Genomic DNA, 18132 nt, shown 5'->3' on the forward strand with positions numbered 1-18132 from the left:
GACAGTGCTCACTGACAGAGAGACAGTGCTCACTGACAGAGAGACAGTGCTCACTGACAGAGACAGTGGGGACAGTGCTCACTGACAGAGACAGTGGGGACAGTGCTCACTGACAGAGAGAGACAGAGGGGACAGTGCTCACTGACACAGAGAGAGACAGTGGGGACAGTGCTCACTGACACAGAGAGAGACAGTGGGGACAGTGCTCACTGACACAGTGAGACAGAGGGGACAGTGCTCACTGACACAGAGAGACAGTAGGGACAGTGCTCACTGACACAGAGACAGTGCTCACTGACACAGAGAGAGAGAGACAGAGGGGGAGAGTGCTCACTGACACAGGAGAGAGAGAGACAGAGGGGGACAGTGCTCACTGACACAGAGAGACAGTAGGACAGTGCTCACTGACACAGAGAAAGTGCTCACTGACACAGAGAGAGAGAGACAGAGGGGAGAGTGCTCACTGACACAGAGAGAGAGAGGACAGAGGGGGACAGCGCTCTCTGACACAGAGAGAGAGAGACAGAGGGGACAGTGCTCTCTGACACAGAGGAGAGAGAGACAGAGGGGGGGACAGTGCTCACTGACACAGAGAGAGAGAGACAGAGGGGACAGTGCTCACTGACACAGAGAGACAGAGACAGAGGGGACAGTGCTCACTGACACAGAGAGACAGAGGGGACAGTGCTCACTGACACAGAGAGACAGAGACAGAGGGGACAGTGCTCACTGACACAGAGAGACAGAGACAGAGGGGACAGTGCTCACTGACACACAGAGAGACAGAGGGGACAGTGCTCACTGACACAGAGAGAGAGAGAGACAGAGGGGACAGTGCTCACTGACACACAGAGAGAGACAGTGGGGACAGTGCTCACTGACACAGAGAGAGAGAGAGACAGAGGGGACAGTGCTCACTGACACAGAGAGACAGAAACAGAGGGGACAGTGCTCACTGACACAGAGAGACAGAGACAGAGGGGACAGTGCTCACTGACACACAGAGAGACAGAGGGGACAGTGCTCACTGACACAGAGAGAGAGAGAGACAGAGGGGACAGTGCTCACTGACACAGGGAGACAGAGACAGAGGGGACAGTGCTCACTGACACACAGAGAGACAGAGGGGACAGTGCTCACTGACACAGGGAGACAGAGACAGAGGGGACAGTGCTCACTGACACACAGAGAGACAGTGGGGTCAGTGCTCACTGACACACAGAGAGAGACAGAGGGGACAGTGCTCACTGACACACAGAGAGAGACAGAGGGGACAGTGCTCACTGACACAGAGAGAGACAGAGGGGACAGTGCTCACTGACACAGAGAGAGACAGAGGGGACAGTGCTCACTGACAGAGAGAGACAGAGGGGACAGTGCTCACTGACACAGAGAGAGACAGTGGGGACAGTGCTCACTGACACAGAGAGACAGAGGGGACAGTGCTCACTGACACAGAGAGACAGTAGGGACAGTGCTCACTGACACAGAGACAGAGAGACAGAGGGGACAGTGCTCACTATCACAGAGAGAGAGAGACAGAGGGGACAGTGCTCACTGACACAGAGAGACAGAGACAGAGGGGACAGTGCTCTCTGACACAGAAAGAGAGAGACAGAGGGACAGTGCTCACTGACACAGAGAGAGAGAGACAGAGGGGACAGTGCTCACTGACACAGAGAGAGAGAGACAGAGGGGACAGTGCTCACTGACACACAGAGAGAGACAGTGGGGACAGTGCTCACTGACACAGAGAGACAGAGACAGAGGGGACAGTGCTCACTGACACAGAGAGACAGAGGGGACAGTGCTCACTGACACAGAGAGACAGAGGGGACAGTGCTCACTGACACAGAGAGACAGAGGGGACAGTGCTCACTGACAGAGAGGGACAGAAGGGACAGTGCTCACTGACACAGAGAGAGACAGTGGGGACAGTGCTCACTGACACAGAGAGACAGAGGGGACAGAGCTCACTGACACAGAGAGACAGTAGGGACAGTGCTCACTGACACAGAGAGAGAGAGACAGAGGGGACAGTGCTCACTATCACAGAGAGAGAGAGACAGAGGGGACAGTGCTCACTGACACAGAGAGACAGAGACAGAGGGGACAGTGCTCTCTGACACAGAAAGAGAGAGACAGAGGGGACAGTGCTCACTGACACAAAGAGAGAGAGACAGAGGGGACAGTGCTCACTGACACAAAGAGAGAGAGACAGAGGGGACAGTGCTCACTGACACAGAGAGAGAGAGACAGAGGGGACAGTGCTCACTGACACAGAGAGACAGAGACAGAGGGGACAGTGCTCACTGACACAGAGAGACAGAGACAGAGGGGACAGTGCTCACTGACACAGAGAGACAGAGGGGACAGTGCTCACTGACACAGAGAGAGAGAGACAGAGGGGACAGTGCTCACTGACACAGAGAGAGAGACAGAGGGGACAGTGCTCACTGACACAGAGAGAGAGAGGGGACAGTGCTCACTGACACAGAGAGACAGAGACAGAGGGGACAGTGCTCACTGACACACAGAGAGAGACAGTGGGGACAGTGCTCACTGACACAGAGAGAGAGACAGTGGGGACAGTGCTCACTGACACACAGAGAGAGAGACAGAGGGGACAGTGCTCACTGACACAGAGAGACAGAGACAGAGGGGACAGTGCTCACTGACACAGAGAGAGAGAGAGAGAGAGAGAGAGAGGGGACAGTGCTCACTGACACAGAGAGACAGAGACAGAGGGGACAGTGCTCACTGACACACAGAGAGAGACAGTGGGGGCAGTGCTCACTGACACACAGAGAGAGACAGTAGGGACAGTGCTCACTGACAAAGAGACAGTAGGGACAGTGCTCACTGACAGAGAGACAGTGCTCACTGACAGAGAGACAGTGCTCACTGACAGAGAGACAGTGCTCACTGACAGAGAGACAGTGCTCACTGACAGAGAGACAGTGCTCACTGACAGAGACAGTGCTCACTGACAGAGACAGTGGGGACAGTGCTCACTGACAGAGAGAGACAGAGGGGACAGTGCTCACTGACACAGAGAGAGACAGTGGGGACAGTGCTCACTGACACAGAGAGAGACAGTGGGGACAGTGCTCACTGACACAGTGAGACAGAGGGGACAGTGCTCACTGACACAGAGAGACAGTAGGGACAGTGCTCACTGACACAGAGACAGTGCTCACTGACACAGAGAGAGAGACAGAGGGGAGAGTGCTCCCTGACACAGAGAGAGAGAGACAGAGGGGACAGTGCTCACTGACACAGAGAGACAGTAGGGACAGTGCTCACTGACACAGAGAAAGTGCTCACTGACACAGAGAGAGAGAGACAGAGGGGAGAGTGCTCACTGACACAGAGAGAGAGAGACAGAGGGACAGCGCTCTCTGACACAGAGAGAGACAGACAGAGGGGACAGTGCTCACTGACACAGAGAGAGAGAGACAGAGGGGACAGTGCTCACTGACACAGAGAGACAGAGACAGAGGGGACAGTGCTCACTGACACAGAGAGACAGAGGGGACAGTGCTCACTGACACAGAGAGACAGAGACAGAGGGGACAGTGCTCACTGACACACAGAGAGAGACAGTGGGGACAGTGCTCACTGACACAGAGAGAGAGAGAGACAGAGGGGACAGTGCTCACTGACACAGAGAGAGAGAGAGAGACAGAGGGGACAGTGCTCACTGACACAGAGAGACAGAGACAGAGGGGACAGTGCTCACTGACACAGAGAGAGAGAGAGACAGAGGGGACAGTGCTCACTGACACACAGAGAGAGACAGAGGGGACAGTGCTCACTGACACACAGAGAGAGACAGAGGGGACAGTGCTCACTGACACAGGGAGACAGAGACAGAGGGGACAGTGCTCACTGACACAGAGAGACAGAGACAGAGGGGACAGTGCTCACTGACACACAGAGAGAGACAGAGGGGACAGTGCTCACTGACACACAGAGAGAGACAGAGGGGACAGTGCTCACTGACACACAGAGAGACAGAGGGGACAGTGCTCACTGACACAGAGAGACAGAGACAGAGGGGACAGTGCTCACTGACACACAGAGAGAGACAGTGGGGACAGTGCTCACTGACACAGAGAGAGAGAGACAGAGGGGACAGTGCTCACTGACACAGAGAGACAGAAACAGAGGGGACAGTGCTCACTGACACAGAGAGACAGAGACAGAGGGGACAGTGCTCACTGACACAGAGAGAGAGAGAGAGACAGAGGGGACAGTGCTCACTGACACAGGGAGACAGAGACAGAGGGGACAGTGCTCACTGACACACAGAGAGACAGAGGGGACAGTGCTCACTGACACAGGGAGACAGAGACAGAGGGGATAGTGCTCACTGACACACAGAGAGACAGTGGGGACAGTGCTCACTGACACACAGAGAGAGACAGAGGGGACAGTGCTCACTGACACACAGAGAGAGACAGAGGGGACAGTGCTCACTGACACAGGGAGACAGAGACAGAGGGGACAGTGCTCACTGACACAGAGAGACAGAGACAGAGGGGACAGTGCTCACTGACACAGAGAGACAGAGACAGAGGGGACAGTGCTCACTGACACACAGAGAGAGACAGAGGGGACAGTGCTCACTGACACAGAGAGACAGAGACAGAGGGGACAGTGCTCACTGACACACAGAGAGAGACAGAGGGGACAGTGCTCACTGACACAGGGAGACAGAGACAGAGGGGACAGTGCTCACTGACACACAGAGAGAGACAGAGGGGACAGTGCTCACTGACACAGGGAGACAGAGACAGAGGGGACAGTGCTCTCTGACACAGAAAGAGAGAGACAGAGGGGACAGTGCTCACTGACACAGAGAGAGAGAGACAGAGGGGACAGTGCTCACTGACACAGAGAGAGAGAGACAGAGGGGACAGTGCTCACTGACACACAGAGAGAGCCAGTGGGGACAGTGCTCACTGACACAGAGAGACAGAGACAGAGGGGACAGTGCTCACTGACACAGAGAGACAGAGGGGACAGTGCTCACTGACACAGAGAGACAGAGGGGACAGTGCTCACTGACACAGAGAGACAGAGGGGACAGTGCTCACTGACACAGAGAGAGAGAGACAGAGGGGACAGTGCTCACTATCACAGAGAGAGAGAGACAGAGGGGACAGTGCTCACTGACACAGAGAGACAGAGACAGAGGGGACAGTGCTCTCTGACACAGAAAGAGAGAGACAGAGGGGACAGTGCTCACTGACACAAAGAGAGAGAGACAGAGGGGACAGTGCTCACTGACACAAAGAGAGAGAGACAGAGGGACAGTGCTCACTGACACAGAGAGAGAGAGACAGAGGGACAGTGCTCACTGACACAGAGAGACAGAGACAGAGGGGACAGTGCTCACTGACACAGAGAGACAGAGACAGAGGGGACAGTGCTCACTGACACAGAGAGACAGAGGGGACAGTGCTCACTGACACAGAGAGAGAGAGACAGAGGGACAGTGCTCACTGACACAGAGAGAGAGACAGAGGGGACAGTGCTCACTGACACAGAGAGAGAGAGGGGACAGTGCTCACTGACACAGAGAGACAGAGACAGAGGGACAGTGCTCACTGACACACAGAGAGAGACAGTGGGGACAGTGCTCACTGACACAGAGAGAGAGACAGTGGGGACAGTGCTCACTGACACACAGAGAGAGAGACAGAGGGGACAGTGCTCACTGACACAGAGAGACAGAGACAGAGGGGACAGTGCTCACTGACACAGAGAGAGAGAGAGAGAGAGAGGGGACAGTGCTCACTGACACAGAGAGACAGAGACAGAGGGGACAGTGCTCACTGACACACAGAGAGAGACAGTGGGGGCAGTGCTCACTGACACACAGAGAGAGACAGTAGGGACAGTGCTCACTGACAAAGAGACAGTAGGGACAGTGCTCACTGACAGAGAGACAGTGCTCACTGACAGAGAGACAGTGCTCACTGACAGAGAGACAGTGCTCACTGACAGAGAGACAGTGCTCACTGACAGAGAGACAGTGCTCACTGACAGAGACAGTGCTCACTGACAGAGACAGTGGGGACAGTGCTCACTGACAGAGAGAGACAGAGGGGACAGTGCTCACTGACACAGAGAGAGACAGTGGGGACAGTGCTCACTGACACAGAGAGAGACAGTGGGGACAGTGCTCACTGACACAGTGAGACAGAGGGGACAGTGCTCACTGACACAGAGAGACAGTAGGGACAGTGCTCACTGACACAGAGAAAGTGCTCACTGACACAGAGAGAGAGAGACAGAGGGGAGAGTGCTCACTGACACAGAGAGAGAGAGACAGAGGGGACAGCGCTCTCTGACACAGAGAGAGAAAGACAGAGGGACAGTGCTCACTGACACAGAGAGAGAGAGACAGAGGGACAGTGCTCACTGACACAGAGAGACAGAGACAGAGGGGACAGTGCTCACTGACACAGAGAGACAGAGGGGACAGTGCTCACTGACACAGAGAGACAGAGACAGAGGGGACAGTGCTCACTGACACACAGAGAGAGACAGTGGGGACAGTGCTCACTGACACAGAGAGAGAGAGAGACAGAGGGACAGTGCTCACTGACACAGAGAGAGAGAGAGAGACAGAGGGACAGTGCTCACTGACACAGAGAGACAGAGACAGAGGGACAGTGCTCACTGACACAGAGAGAGAGAGAGACAGAGGGGACAGTGCTCACTGACACACAGAGAGAGACAGAGGGGACAGTGCTCACTGACACACAGAGAGAGACAGAGGGGACAGTGCTCACTGACACAGGGAGACAGAGACAGAGGGGACAGTGCTCACTGACACAGAGAGACAGAGACAGAGGGACAGTGCTCACTGACACACAGAGAGAGACAGAGGGACAGTGCTCACTGACACACAGAGAGAGACAGAGGGGACAGTGCTCACTGACACACAGAGAGACAGAGGGGACAGTGCTCACTGACACAGAGAGACAGAGACAGAGGGGACAGTGCTCACTGACACACAGAGAGAGACAGTGGGGACAGTGCTCACTGACACAGAGAGAGAGAGACAGAGGGGACAGTGCTCACTGACACAGAGAGACAGAAACAGAGGGGACAGTGCTCACTGACCACAGAGAGACAGAGACAGAGGGGACAGTGCTCACTGACACAGAGAGAGAGAGAGACAGAGGGACAGTGCTCACTGACACAGGGAGACAGAGACAGAGGGGACAGTGCTCACTGACACACAGAGGAGACAGAGGGGACAGTGCTCACTGACACAGGGGAGACAGAGACAGAGGGGACAGTGCTCCCTGACACACAGAGAGACAGTGGGGACAGTGCTCACTGACACACAGAGAGAGACAGAGGGGACAGTGCTCACTGACACACAGAGAGAGACAGAGGGGACAGTGCTCACTGACACAGGGAGACAGAGACAGAGGGGACAGTGCTCACTGACACACAGAGAGAGACAAAGGGGACAGTGCTCACTGACACAGAGAGACAGAGACAGAGGGGACAGTGCTCACTGACACACAGAGAGAGACAGGAGGGGACAGTGCTCACTGACACAGGAGACAGAGACAGAGGGGACAGTGCTCACTGACCACAGAGAGACAGTGGGGACAGTGCTCACTGACACAGACAGAGACAGAGGGGGACAGTGCTCACTGACCACACAGAGAGAGACAGAGGGGACGTGCTCACGACACAGGGAGACAGAGACAGGAGGGGACAGTGCTCTCTGACACAGACAGAGAGAGACAGAGGGGACAGTGCTCACTGACACACGAGAGAGAGCAGAGGGGACAGTGCTCACTGACACAGAGAGAGAGACAGAGGGGACAGTGCTCACTGACACAGAGAGAGACAGTGGGGACAGTGCTCACTGACCACGAGAGAGACAGAGGGGACAGTGCTCACTGACACAGAGAGCAGAGGGGACAGTGCTCACAGACTACACAGAGAGCAGAGGGGACAGTGCTCACTGACAACAGAGAGACAGAGATCAGAGGGGACAGTGCTCACTGACACAGAGAGAGAGACAGAGGGACAGTGCTCACTGACACAGAGAGAGAGAGACAGAGGGGACAGTGCTCACTGACACAGAGAGACAGAGACAGAGGGGACAGTGCTCTCTGACACAGAAAGAGAGAGACAGAGGGGACAGTGCTCACTGACACAAAGAGAGAGAGACAGAGGGGACAGTGCTCACTGACACAAAGAGAGAGAGACAGAGGGGACAGTGCTCACTGACACAGAGAGAGAGAGACAGAGGGGACAGTGCTCACTGACACAGAGAGACAGAGACAGAGGGGACAGTGCTCACTGACACAGAGAGACAGAGACAGAGGGACAGTGCTCACTGACACAGAGAGACAGAGGGGACAGTGCTCACTGACACAGAGAGAGAGAGACAGAGGGACAGTGCTCACTGACACAGAGAGAGAGACAGAGGGGACAGTGCTCACTGACACAGAGAGAGAGAGGGGACAGTGCTCACTGACACAGAGAGACAGAGACAGAGGGACAGTGCTCACTGACACACAGAGAGAGACAGTGGGGACAGTGCTCACTGACACAGAGAGAGAGACAGTGGGGACAGTGCTCACTGACACACAGAGAGAGAGACAGAGGGGACAGTGCTCACTGACACAGAGAGACAGAGACAGAGGGGACAGTGCTCACTGACACAGAGAGAGAGAGAGAGAGAGAGGGGACAGTGCTCACTGACACAGAGAGACAGAGACAGAGGGGACAGTGCTCACTGACACACAGAGAGAGACAGTGGGGCAGTGCTCACTGACACACAGAGAGAGACAGTAGGGACAGTGCTCACTGACAAAGAGACAGTAGGGACAGTGCTCACTGACAGAGAGACAGTGCTCACTGACAGAGAGACAGTGCTCACTGACAGAGAGACAGTGCTCACTGACAGAGAGACAGTGCTCACTGACAGAGAGACAGTGCTCACTGACAGAGACAGTGCTCACTGACAGAGACAGTGGGGACAGTGCTCACTGACAGAGAGAGACAGAGGGACAGTGCTCACTGACACAGAGAGAGACAGTGGGGACAGTGCTCACTGACACAGAGAGAGACAGTGGGGACAGTGCTCACTGACACAGTGAGACAGAGGGGACAGTGCTCACTGACACAGAGAGACAGTAGGGACAGTGCTCACTGACACAGAGACAGTGCTCACTGACACAGAGAGAGAGAGACAGAGGGGAGAGTGCTCACTGACACAGAGAGAGAGAGACAGAGGGGACAGTGCTCACTGACACAGAGAGACAGTAGGGACAGTGCTCACTGACACAGAGAAAGTGCTCACTGACACAGAGAGAGAGAGACAGAGGGGAGAGTGCTCACTGACACAGAGAGAGAGAGACAGAGGGGACAGCGCTCTCTGACACAGAGAGAGAAAGACAGAGGGGACAGTGCTCACTGACACAGAGAGAGAGAGACAGAGGGGACAGTGCTCACTGACACAGAGAGACAGAGACAGAGGGGACAGTGCTCACTGACACAGAGAGACAGAGGGGACAGTGCTCACTGACACAGAGAGACAGAGACAGAGGGGACAGTGCTCACTGACACACAGAGAGAGACAGTGGGGACAGTGCTCACTGACACAGAGAGAGAGAGAGACAGAGGGGACAGTGCTCACTGACACAGAGAGAGAGAGAGAGACAGAGGGGACAGTGCTCACTGACACAGAGAGACAGAGACAGAGGGGACAGTGCTCACTGACACAGAGAGAGAGAGAGACAGAGGGGACAGTGCTCACTGACACACAGAGAGAGACAGAGGGGACAGTGCTCACTGACACACAGAGAGAGACAGAGGGGACAGTGCTCACTGACACAGGGAGACAGAGACAGAGGGGACAGTGCTCACTGACACAGAGAGACAGAGACAGAGGGGACAGTGCTCACTGACACACAGAGAGAGACAGAGGGGACAGTGCTCACTGACACACAGAGAGAGACAGAGGGGACAGTGCTCACTGACACACAGAGAGACAGAGGGGACAGTGCTCACTGACACAGAGAGACAGAGACAGAGGGGACAGTGCTCACTGACACACAGAGAGAGACAGTGGGGACAGTGCTCACTGACACAGAGAGAGAGAGAGACAGAGGGACAGTGCTCACTGACACAGAGAGACAGAGAACAGAGGGGACAGTGCTCACTGACACAGAGAGACAGAGACAGAGGGGACAGTGCTCACTGACACAGAGAGAGAGAGAGACAGAGGGGACAGTGCTCACTGACACAGGGGAGACAGAGACAGAGGGGGACAGTGCTCACTGACACACAGAGAGACAGAGGGGACAGTGCTCACTGACACAGGAGACAGAGACAGAGGGGACTAGTGCTCACTGACACACAGAGAGAGACAGAGGGGACAGTGCTCACTGACACACAGAGAGTAGACAGAGGGGACAGTGCTCACTGACACACAGAGAGAGACAGAGGGGGACAGTGCTCACTGACACAGAGAGACAGAGACAGAGGGGACAGTGCTCACTGACACAGGGGAGACAGACAGAGGGGACAGTGCTCACTGACACCAGAGAGACATGTGGGGACAGTGCTCACTGACACAGAGAGACAGAGACAGAGGGGACAGTGCTCACTGACACACAGAGAGAGACAAAGGGGACAGTGCTCACTGACACAGAGAGACAGAGACAGAGGGGACAGTGCTCACTGACACACAGAGAGAGACAGAGGGGACAGTGCTCACTGACACAGGGAGACAGAGACAGAGGGGACAGTGCTCACTGACACACAGAGAGAGACAGAGGGGACAGTGCTCACTGACACAGGGAGACAGAGACAGAGGGGACAGTGCTCACTGACACACAGAGAGAGACAGAGGGGACAGTGCTCACTGACACAGAGGGGGGTGGGGGGGACAGTGCTCACTGACAGAGAGAGACAGAGGGGACAGTGCTCACTGACACAGAGAGAGACAGTGGGGACAGTGCTCACTGACACAGAGAGACAGAGGGGACAGTGCTCACTGACACAGAGAGACAGTAGGGACAGTGCTCACTGACACAGAGACAGAGAGACAGAGGGGACAGTGCTCACTATCACAGAGAGACAGAGACAGAGGGGACAGTGCTCTCTGACACAGAAAGAGAGAGACAGAGGGGACAGTGCTCACTGACACAGAGAGAGAGAGACAGAGGGGACAGTGCTCACTGACACAGAGAGAGAGAGACAGAGGGGACAGTGCTCACTGACACACAGAGAGAGCCAGTGGGGACAGTGCTCACTGACACAGAGAGACAGAGACAGAGGGGACAGTGCTCACTGACACAGAGAGACAGAGGGGACAGTGCTCACTGACACAGAGAGACAGAGGGGACAGTGCTCACTGACACAGAGAGACAGAGGGGACAGTGCTCACTGACAGAGAGGGACAGAAGGGACAGTGCTCACTGACACAGAGAGAGACAGTGGGGACAGTGCTCACTGACACAGAGAGACAGAGGGGACAGTGCTCACTGACACAGAGAGACAGTAGGGACAGTGCTCACTGACACAGAGAGAGAGAGACAGAGGGACAGTGCTCACTATCACAGAGAGAGAGAGACAGAGGGACAGTGCTCACTGACACAGAGAGACAGAGACAGAGGGGACAGTGCTCTCTGACACAGAAAGAGAGAGACAGAGGGGACAGTGCTCACTGACCCAAAGAGAGAGAGACAGAGGGGACAGTGCTCACTGACACAAAGAGAGAGAGACAGAGGGGACAGTGCTCACTGACACAGAGAGAGAGAGACAGAGGGGGACAGTGCTCACTGACACAGAGAGACAGAGACAGAGGGGACAGTGCTCACTGACACAGAGAGACAGAGACAGAGGGGACAGTGTGCTCACTGACACAGAGAGACAGAGGGGACAGTGCTCACTGACACAGAGAGAGAGAGACAGAGGGGACAGTGCTCACTGACACAGAGAGAGAGACAGAGGGGACAGTGCTCACTGACACAGAGAGAGAGAGGGGACAGTGCTCACTGACACAGAGAGACAGAGACAGAGGGGACAGTGCTCACTGACACACAGAGAGAGACAGTGGGGACAGTGCTCACTGACACAGAGAGAGAGACAGTGGGACAGTGCTCACTGACACACAGAGAGAGAGACAGAGGGGGACAGTGCTCACTGACACAGAGAGACAGAGACAGAGGGACAGTGCTCACTGACACAGAGAGAGAGAGAGAGAGAGAGGGGACAGTGCTCACTGACACAGAGAGACAGAGACAGAGGGGGACAGTGCTCACTGACACACAGAGAGACAGTGGGGCAGTGCTCACTGACACACAGAGAGAGACAGTAGGGACAGTGCTCACTGACAAAGAGACAGTAGGGACAGTGCTCACTGACAGAGAGACAGTGCTCACTGACAGAGAGACAGTGCTCACTGACAGAGAGACAGTGCTCACTGACAGAGAGGACAGTGCTCACTGACAAGAGGACAGTGCTCACTGACAGAGACAGGGGGAGCAGTGCTCACTGACAGAGAGAGACAGAGGGGACAGTGCTCACTGACACAGAGAGAGACAGTGGGGACAGTGCTCACTGACACAGAGAGAGACAGTGGGGACAGTGCTCACTGACACAGTGAGACAGAGGGGACAGTGCTCACTGACACAGAGAGACAGTAGGGACAGTGCTCACTGACACAGAGACAGTGCTCACTGACACAGAGAGAGAGAGACAGAGGGGAGAGTGCTCACTGACACAGAGAGAGAGAGACAGAGGGGACAGTGCTCACTGACACAGAGAGACAGTAGGGACAGTGCAGCACAGTGACACAGAGAAAGTGCCTCACTGACACAGAGAGAGAGAGACAGAGGGGAGAGTGCTCACTGACACAGAGAGAGAGAGACAGAGGGGACAGCGCTCTCTGACACAGAGAGAGAAAGACAGAGGGGACAGTGCTCACTGACACAGAGAGAGATAGACAGAGGGGACAGTGCTCACTGACACAGAGAGACAGAGACAGAGGGGACAGTGCTCACTGACACAGAGAGACAGAGGGGGACAGTGCTCACTGACACAGAGAGACAGAGACAGAGGGGACAGTTGCTCACTGACACACAGAGAGAGACAGTGGGGACAGTGCTCACTGACACAGAGAGAGAGAGAGCAGAGGGGACAGTGCTCACTGACACAGAGCGAGAGAGAGACAGAGGGGACAGGTGCTCACATGACACAGAGAGACAGAGACAGAGGGGACAGTGCTCAACTGACACAGAGAGAGACGAGAGACAGAGGGGACAGTGCTCACTGACACCAGGGAGACAGAGACAGAGGGGACAGTGCTCACTGACACACAGAGAGACAGAGGGGACAGTGCTCACTGACACAGGAGACAGAGACAGAGGGACAGTGCTCACTACACACAGAGAGACAGTGGGGACAGTGCTCACTGACACAGAGAGAGAGAGACAGAGGGGACAGTGCTGACTGACACACAGAGAGAGACAGAGGGGACAGTGCTCACTGACACAGAGAGAGAGAGACAGAGGGGACAGTGCTCACTGACACAGAGAGAAGAAGACAGAGGGGACAGTGCTCACTGACACAGAAGAGAGAGACAGAGGGGACAGTGCTCACTGACACACAGAGAGACAAGAGGGACAGTGCTCACTGACACAGAGAGACAGAGACAGAGGGGACAGTGCTCACTGACACACAGAGAGAGACAGTGGGGACAGTGCTCACTGACACAGAGAGAGAGAGAGACAGAGGGACAGTGCTCACTGACACAGAGAGACAGAAACAGAGGGGACAGTGCTCACTGACACAGAGAGACAGAGACAGAGGGGACAGTGCTCACTGACACAGAGAGAGAGAGAGACAGAGGGGACAGTGCTCACTGACACAGGGAGACAGAGACAGAGGGGACAGTGCTCACTGACACACAGAGAGACAGAGGGGACAGTGCTCACTGACACAGGGAGACAGAGACAGAGGGGACAGTGCTCACTGACACACAGAGAGACAGTGGGGACAGTGCTCACTGACACACAGAGAGAGACAGAGGGGACAGTGCTCACTGACACATAGAGAGACAGAGGGGACAGTGCTCACTGACACAGAGAGACAGAGACAGAGGGGACAGTGCTCACTGACACAGAGAGACAGAGACAGAGGGGACAGTGCTCACTGACACGAGAGAGACAGAGGGACAGTGCTCACTGACACAGGGAGACAGAGACAGAGGGGACAGTGCTCACTGACACACAGAGAGAGACAGTGGGACAGTGCTCACTGACACAGGGAGACAGGAGACAGAGGGGACCGTGCTCACTGACACACAGAGAGAGACAGAGGGGACAGTGCTCACTGACACAGGGAGACAGAGACAGAGGGGACAGTGCTCTACTGACACACAGAGAGGAGATCTAGGGGGACAGTGCTCACTGACACAGGGAACAGAGACAGAGGGGACAGTGCTCACTGACACACAGAGAGAGACAGAGGGGACAGTGCTCACTGACACAGGGAGACAGAGACAGAGGGGACAGTGCTCACTGACACACAGAGAGACAGTGGGGACAGTGCTCACTGACACACAGAGAGAGACAGAGGGGACAGTGCTCACTGACACACAGAGAGAGACAGAGGGGACAGTGCTCACTGACACAGGGAGACAGAGACAGAGGGGACAGTGCTCACTGACACAGAGAGACAGAGACAGAGGGGACAGTGCTCACTGACACACAGAGAGAGACAGAGGGGACAGTGCTCACTGACACACAGAGAGACAGAGGGGACAGTGCTCACTGACACAGAGAGACAGAGACAGAGGGGACAGTGCTCACTGACACACAGAGAGAGACAGTGGGGACAGTGCTCACTGACACAGAGAGAGAGAGAGACAGAGGGGACAGTGCTCACTGACACAGAGAGACAGAAACAGAGGGGACAGTGCTCACTGACACAGAGAGACAGAGACAGAGGGGACAGTGCTCACTGACACAGAGAGAGAGAGAGACAGGGGACAGTGCTCACTGACACAGGGAGACAGAGACAGAGGGGACAGTGCTCACTGACACACAGAGAGAGACAGAGGGGACAGTGCTCACTGACACAGGGAGACAGAGACAGAGGGGACAGTGCTCACTGACACACAGAGAGAGACAGAGGGGACAGTGCTCACTGACACAGGGAGACAGAGACAGAGGGGACAGTGCTCACTGACACACAGAGAGAGACAGAGGGACAGTGCTCACTGACACAGGGAGACAGAGACAGAGGGGACAGTGCTCACTGACACACAGAGAGAGACAGAGGGGACAGTGCTCACTGACACAGGGAGACAGAGACAGAGGGGACAGTGCTCACTGACACACAGAGAGAGACAGAGGGGACAGTGCTCACTGACACAGGGAGACAGAGACAGAGGGGACAGTGCTCACTGACACACAGAGAGACAGTGGGGACAGTGCTCACTGACACACAGAGAGAGACAGAGGGGACAGTGCTCACTGACACACAGAGAGAGACAGAGGGGACAGTGCTCACTGACACAGGGAGACAGAGACAGAGGGGACAGTGCTCACTGACACAGAGAGACAGAGACAGAGGGGACAGTGCTCACTGACACACAGAGAGAGACAGAGGGGACAGTGCTCACTGACACACAGAGAGACAGAGGGGACAGTGCTCACTGACACAGAGAGACAGAGACGAGGGGAACAGTGCTCACTGACACACAGAGAGAGACAGTGGGGACAGTGCTCACTGACACAGAGAGAGAGAGAGACAGAGGGGGACAGTGCCTCACTGACACAGAGAGACAGAAACAGAGGGACAGTGCTCACTGACACAGAGAGACAGAGACAGAGGGGGACAGTGCTCACTGACACAGAGAGAGAGAGAGACAGAGGGGACAGTGCTCACTGACACAGGGAGACAGAGACAGAGGGGACAGTGCTCACTGACACACAGAGAGACAGAGGGGACAGTGCTCACTGACACAGGGAGACAGAGACAGAGGGGACAGTGCTCACTGACACACAGAGAGCCAGTGTGGGACAGTGCTACACTGTCACACAGAGAGAGACAGAGGGGACAGTGCCTCACTGACACAGGGAGACAGAGACAGAGGGGACAGTGCTCACTGACACACAGAGAGAGACAGAGGGGACAGTGCTCACTGAGACACAGAGAGACAGAGGGGACAGTGCTCACTGACACATAGAGAGACAGAGGGGACAGTGCTCACTGACACAGAGAGACAGAGACAGAGGGGACAGTGCTCACTGACACAGAGAGACAGAGACAGAGGGGACAGTGCTCACTGACACAGAGAGAGACAGAGGGGACAGTGCTCACTGACACAGAGAGACAGAGACAGAGGGGACAGTGCTCACTGACACAGAGAGAGACAGAGGGGACAGTGCTCACTGACACAGAGAGAGACAGAGGGGACAGTGCTCACTGACACAGAGAGAGAGAGACAGAGGGGACAGTGCTCACTGACACAGGGAGACAGAGACAGAGGGGACAGTGCTCACTGACACACAGAGAGAGACAGAGGGGACAGTGCTCACTGACACAGGGAGACAGAGACAGAGGGGACAGTGCTCACTGACACACAGAGAGAGACAGAGGGACAGTGCTCACTGACACAGGGAGACAGAGACAGAGGGGACAGTGCTCACTGATACACAGAGAGAGACAGAGGGGACAGTGCTCACTGACACAGGGAGACAGAGACAGAGGGGGACAGTGCTCACTGACACACAGAGGAGACAGAGGGGACAGGCTCACTGACACAGGGAGACAGAGACAGAGGGGGACAGTGCTCACTGACACACAGAGAGAGACAGAGGGGACAGTGCTCACTGACACAGGGAGACAGAGACAGAGGGACAGTGGCTCACTGACACACAGAGAGACAGTGGGGACAGTGCTTCACTGACACACAAGAGAGACAGAGGGGACAGTGCTCACTGACACACAGAGAGAGACAGAGGGGACAGTGCTCACTGACACAGGGAGACAGAGACAGAGGGGACAGTGCTCACTGAACACAGAGAGACAGAGACAGAGGGACAGTGCTCACTGACACACAGAGAGAGACAGAGGGACAGTGCTCACTGACACACAGAGAGACAGAGGGGACAGTGCTCACTGACACAGAGAGACAGAGACAGAGGGGACAGTGCTCACTGACACACAGAGAGAGACAGTGGGGACAGTGCTCACTGACACAGAGAGAGAGAGAGACAGAGGGGACAGTGCTCACTGACACAGAGAGACAGAAACAGAGGGGACAGTGCTCACTGACACAGAGAGACAGAGACAGAGGGGACAGTGCTCACTGACACAGAGAGAGAGAGAGACAGAGGGGACAGTGCTCACTGACACAGGGAGACAGAGACAGAGGGGACAGTGCTCACTGACACACAGAGAGACAGAGGGGACAGTGCTCACTGACACAGGGAGACAGAGACAGAGGGGACAGTGCTCACTGACACACAGAGAGACAGTGGGGACAGTGCTCACTGACACACAGAGAGAGACAGAGGGGACAGTGCTCACTGACACAGGGAGACAGAGACAGAGGGGACAGTGCTCACTGACACACAGAGAGAGACAGAGGGGACAGTGCTCACTGAGACACAGAGAGACAGAGGGGACAGTGCTCACTGACACATAGAGAGACAGAGGGGACAGTGCTCACTGACACAGAGAGACAGAGACAGAGGGGACAGTGCTCACTGACACAGAGAGACAGAGACAGAGGGGACAGTGCTCACTGACACAGAGAGAGACAGAGGGGACAGTGCTCACTGACACAGAGAGACAGAGACAGAGGGGACAGTGCTCACTGACACAGAGAGAGACAGAGGGGACAGTGCTCACTGACACAGAGAGACAGAGACAGAGGGGACAGTGCTCACTGACACAGAGAGAGACAGAGGGGACAGTGCTCACTGACACAGAGAGAGACAGAGGGGACAGTGCTCACTGACACAGAGAGAGAGAGACAGAGGGGACAGTGCTCACTGACACACAGAGAGAGACAGAGGGGACAGTGCTCACTGACACAGAGAGAGAGAGACAGAGGGGACAGTG

General features: G+C 55.4%; 1 protein-coding gene across 3 annotated transcripts in view; it reads right to left on the bottom strand.

The window, feature by feature from the left end:
* Nucleotides 1–18132, bottom strand: part of ap4m1 (adaptor related protein complex 4 subunit mu 1) — a 44315-nt gene that overhangs the window by 25458 nt on the left and 725 nt on the right. The window lies entirely within an intron of this gene.

Source organism: Carcharodon carcharias, chromosome 33 (genome assembly GCF_017639515.1).
Source record: "Carcharodon carcharias isolate sCarCar2 chromosome 33, sCarCar2.pri, whole genome shotgun sequence".
Taxonomy (NCBI): domain Eukaryota; kingdom Metazoa; phylum Chordata; class Chondrichthyes; order Lamniformes; family Lamnidae; genus Carcharodon; species Carcharodon carcharias.